Below are 6000 nucleotides of genomic sequence, written 5' to 3' on the forward strand. Positions count from 1 at the left end.
TATAGTCGGGCATTCTCACCCTTTCTCATCAGCTTTTTGCAAATTATGATCTGATATTCACACCTACTTGAAGTCGAGCAGCTCTGCTCCCGCTTTTGATTATGTTTGGTTGGATATTCGAACATTTTCTTAATGCTTTTTACAAACTTTGGTCGGACATTCAGACCTTCTTGCACCTGAACACCTCTGCTCCCGCTTTTGATGGTGTATAGTCGGGCTTTCGAGCCTTTTCTTCCCCGATTTTTACAAATTATGGTTGGACATTCAGACCTTGCAGCCGAAAACCTCCGTTCCCTCTTTTGATCATACATTGTCGGGCATTCGCCCCTTGTCTTACACGGTTTTTACAAACTTTAGTCAGACATTCACACCTTGCAGCTGAACCACCTCCATTCCCTGTTTTGATCATGTGTGGTCTGGAAATACTACCTTTTCTTCCCCCGTTTGTGAGTAATTATGGCTGGACATTCACACCTACTTGCAGCCGAAAAACCACCTCTCCCGCTTTTGATGATGTATTGTCCGTTATTCTAGTCTTTTCTATCACATTTTTCAGCAATTATGATCTGACATTTACACCTACTTGCAGTCGAACAGCTCTGCTCCCGCTTTTGATTATGTTCGGTTGGATATTCAAACCTTTTCTTAACTGCTTTTTACAAACTTTGGTCGGACGTTCACACCTTCTTGCAGCTGAACACCCCCGCTTCCGCTTTTGATGGTATATATTCGGGTATTCGAACCTTCTCTTACCCGCTTTTTACAAACCATGGTTGGACTTTCATACCTTCTTGTAGCTGAACAACTCCACTCCTGCTTTCGATGATTTATGGTTGGACATTCGCATCTTTTCCTACCCATTTTTCAGTAATTATAGGTGGATATTCACATCTTCTTGCAGCTGAACACCTCCTCTCCCGCTAATGATCATGTAAGGTTTGATATTCGAAAATTTTCTTTCATGTTTTAAAGCAATTATTAATGGACATTCACACCTACTTGCAGCCGAACACCACCTCTCCCGCTTTTGATGATGTATGGACCGGCATTCTTACCTTTTCTAACACATTTTTCAGCAATTATGGTTGGAGAATCACACCTACTCACAGCCGAACAACTCCGCTACCGCATTTGATGGTGTATAGTCGGGATTTCTCACCCTTTCTCATCAGCTTTTTGCAAATTATTCTCTGACATTCACACCTACTTGCAGTCGAACAGCTCTGCTCCCGCTTTTGATTATGTTTGGTTAGATATTCGAACCTTTTCTTAACTGCTTTTTTACAAACTTTGGTCGGACGTTCACACCTTCTCTTAGCTGAACAACTCCGCTCCCTCTTTTGATTGTGTACAGTCGGGTATTTTAACCTTTTCTTACCCGCTTTTTACCAACTATGATCGGACATTCACACCGTCTTACAGCGGAACACCTCCGCTCCCTCTTTTGATGGTGTATGTTCGAGCATTCGAACCTTTTCTTACCCGCTTTTTACAAACCAGGGTCGGACTTTCACACCTTTTAGTAGCCGAACAACTCCGCTCCCGCTATTGATTGTGTACAGTCGGGTATTTTAACCTTTTCTTACCCGCTTTTTACCAACTATGGTCGGACATTCACACCGTCTTACAGCGGAACACCTCCTCTCCCGCTTATGATCATGTACGGTTTGATATTCGAAAATTTACTTTCTTGTTTTAAAGCAATTATTGATGGACATTCAAACCTTCTTTTTGATGGTGTATAGTCGGGCTTTCGAGCCTTTTCTTCCCGCTTTTTACAAACCATGGTCGGACTTTCACACCTTCTCTTAGCTGAACAACTCCGCTCCCTCTTTTGATTGTGTACAGTCGGGTATTTTAACCTTTTCTTACCCGCTTTTTACCAACTATGATCGGACATTCACACCGTCTTACAGCGGAACACCTCCGCTCCCTCTTTTGATGGTGTATGTTCGGGCATTCGAACCTTTTCTTACCCGCTTTTTACAAACCAGGGTCGGACTTTCACACATTTTAGTAGCCGAACAACTCCGCTCCCGCTATTGATTGTGTACAGTCGGGTATTTTAACCTTTTCTTACCCGCTTTTTACCAACTATGGTCGGACATTCACACCGTCTTACAGCGGAACACCTCCTCTCCCGCTTATGATCATGTACGGTTTGATATTCGAAAATTTACTTTCTTGTTTTAAAGCAATTATTGATGGACATTCAAACCTTCTTTTTGATGGTGTATAGTCGGGCTTTCGAGCCTTTTCTTCCCGGTTTTTACAAACCATGGTCGGACTTTCACACCTTCTTTTAGCCGAACACATCCGCTCCCGCTATTGATTGTGTACAGTCGGGTATTTTAACCTTTTCTTACCCGCTTTTTACCAACTATGGTCGGCTATTCACAGCTTCCTCTCCACCATACTTGTATGGTTGGATATTCACACCCACTTGCATCCGAAGACCTCTGCCCCAAATTTCGCACCTTACCCGCTTTTGGCAAACTATGGCCTTCTTGCAGCCAAACACCTCTGATCTCGCATTTGATGATGTAAGGTTTGGCATTCAGACCTTGCTTCACCTGCTTTTCACCAAATATAGTCGGACATTCACACCTTCTTGCAGCCGAACACTTCCGCTCCACCTTTTAGTGTTCTATCACACCTTTTTTTCACCGCATTTTATACATTATGGTCGGAAATTTTCAACCACTCTCATCCGAAGACCTCTCCTCCCGCTTTCTTTAATATATTTGAACTTTAGTCGGACATTCAAACCTTCTTGCAGCTGAACCACCTCCGCTCCCTGTTTTGATCATATATGGTCTGGCAATACTACCTTTTCTTACCCGTTTGTGAGTAATTATGGCTGGACATTCACACCTACTTGCTACCGAACACAACCCCTCTCGCTTTTGATGATGTATGGACCGGCATTTTTACCTTTTCTAACACATTTTTCAGCAATTATGGTCGGAGATTCACACCTACTCACAGCCGAACAACTCCGCTACCGCATTTGATGGTGTATAGTCGGGCATTCTCACCCTTTCTCATCAGCTTTTTGCAAATTATGATCTGACATTCACACCTACTTGCAGTCGAAAAGCTCTGCTCCCGCTTTTGATTATGTATGGTTGGATATTCGAACCTTTTCTTAACTGCTTTTTACAAACTTTGGTTGGACGTTCACACCTTCTTGTAGCCGAACACATGCACTCCTGCTTTTGATGATGTATGGTTGGGCATTCGCACCTTTTTTTTTACCCATTTTTCAGGTATTATGGGTGGACATTCACACCTTCTTGCAGCTGACCACCTCCTCTCCCACTTATGATCATGTGTGGTTTGATTTTCGAAATTTTCTTTCATGTTTTCTAGCAATTATTGATGGACATTTAGACCTTCTTGCAGCTGAACACCACTTCTCCCGATTTTGATTATGTATGGACCGGCATTTTTACCTTTTCTAACACATTTTTCAGCAATTATGGTTGGAGATTCACACCTACTCACAGCCGAACAACTCCGCTACCGCATTTAATGGTGTATAGTCGGGCATTCTCACCCTTTCTCATCAGCTTTTTGCAAATTATGATCTGACATTCACACCTACTTGCAGTCGAACAGCTCTGCACCCGCTTTTGATTATGTATGGTTGGATATTCGAACCTTTTCTTAACTGCTTTTTACAAACTTTGGTTGGACGTTCACACCTTCTTGTAGCCGAACACATGCACTCCTGCTTTTGATGATGTATGGTTGGGCATTCGCACCTTTTTTTTACCCATTTTTCAGGTATTATGGGTGGACATTCACACCTTCTTGCAGCTGAACACCTCCTCTCCCACTTATGATCATGTGTGGTTTGATTTTCGAAAATTTTCTTTCATGTTTTCTAGCAATTATTGATGGACATTTAGACCTTCTTGCAGCTGAACACCACCTCTCCCGATTTTGATTATGTATGGACCGGCATTTTTACCTTTTCTAACACATTTTTCAGCAATTATGGTTGGAGATTCACACCTACTCACAGCCGAACAACTCCGCTACCGCATTTGATGGTGTATAGTCGGGCATTCTCACCCTTTCTCATCAGCTTTTTGAAAATTATGATCTGACATTCACACCTACTTGCAGTCGAACAGCTCTGCTCCCGCTTTTGATTATGTATGGTTGGATATTCGAACCTTTTCTTAACTGCTTTTTATAAACTTTGGTTGGACGTTCACACCTTCTTGTAGCCGAACACATGCACTCCTGCTTTTGATGATGTATGGTTGGGCATTCGCACCTTTTTTTTACCCATTTTTCAGGTATTATGGGTGGACATTCACACCTTCTTGCAGCTGAACACCTCCTCTCCCACTTATGATCATGTGTGGTTTGATTTTCGAAAATTTTCTTTCATGTTTTCTAGCAATTATTGATGGACATTTAGACCTTCTTGCAGCTGAACACCACCTCTCCCGATTTTGATTATGTATGGACCGGCATTTTTACCTTTTCTAACACATTTTTCAGCAATTATGGTTGGAGATTCACACCTACTCACAGCCGAACAACTCCGCTACCGCATTTGATGGTGTATAGTCGGGCATTCTCACCCTTTCTCATCAGCTTTTTGCAAATTATGATCTGACATTCACACCTACTTGCAGTCGAACAGCTCTGCTCCCGCTTTTGATTATGTATGGTTGGATATTCGAACCTTTTCTTAACTGCTTTTTATAAACTTTGGTTGGACGTTCACACCTTCTTGTAGCCGAACACATGCACTCCTGCTTTTGATGATGTATGGTTGGGCATTCGCACCTTTTTTTTACTCATTTTTCAGGTATTATGGGTGGACATTCACACCTTCTTGCAGCTGAACACCTCCTCTCCCACTTATGATCATGTGTGGTTTGATTTTCGAAAATTTTCTTTCATGTTTTCTAGCAATTATTGATGGACATTTAGACCTTCTTGCAGCTGAACACCACCTCTCCCGATTTTGATTATGTATGGACCGGCATTTTTACCTTTTCTAACACATTTTTCAGCAATTATGGTTGGAGATTCACACCTACTCACAGCCGAACAACTCCGCTTCCGCTTTTGATGGTGTATATTCGGGCATACGAACCTTCTCTTACCCGCTTTTTACAAACCAAGGTCGGACATTCACACCTTCTCTTAGCTGAACAACTCCGCTCCCTCTTTTGATTGTGTACAGTCGGGTAATTTAACCTTTTCTTAGCCGCTTTTTACCATCTATGGTCGGACATTCACACCGTCTTACAGCGGAACACCTCCGCTCCCTATTTTGATGATGTATGGTTAGGCATTCGCACCTTTTCTTACCCATTTTTCAGTAATTATGGGTAGACATTCACACCTTCTTGCAGCTGAACACCTCCTCTCCCGCTTATGATCATGTGCAGTTTGATATTCGAAAATTTTCTTTCATGTTTTCTAGCAATTATTGATGGACATTCAGACCGTCTTGCAGCTGAACACCTCCGCTCCCACTTTTGATGGTGTATAGTCGGGCTTTCGAGCCTTTTCTTCCCCGGTTTTTACAAATTATGGTTGGACATTCAGACCTTCTTGCAGCCGAAAACCTCCACTCCCTCTTTTGATCATACATTGTCGGGCATTCGCACCTTTTCTTACCCGCTTTTTACAAACCATGGTCGGACTTTCACACCTTTTAGTAGCCGAACAACTCCGCTCCCTGTTTTGATTATGTATGGTTTGACATTCGCACCTTCTCTCACCCGCCTTTTACTATGGTCGGCCATTCACAGCTTCCTCTCCACCATACTTGTATGGTGGGATATTCACACCCACTTGCATCCGAAGACCTCCGCCCCCACTTTTGTTGATATTTAGTCGGTCATTCGCACCTTACCCGCTTTTGGCAAACTATGGCCTTCTTGCAGCCAAAAACCTCTGATCTCGCTTTTGATGATGTAAGGTTGGGCATTCAGACCTTGCTTCACCTGCTTTTCACCAAATATA

Source organism: Leuresthes tenuis, unplaced genomic scaffold, assembly GCF_036924035.1.
Source record: "Leuresthes tenuis unplaced genomic scaffold, fLeuTen1.0.hap1 SCAF_18, whole genome shotgun sequence".
Taxonomy (NCBI): Eukaryota; Metazoa; Chordata; class Actinopteri; order Atheriniformes; family Atherinopsidae; genus Leuresthes; species Leuresthes tenuis.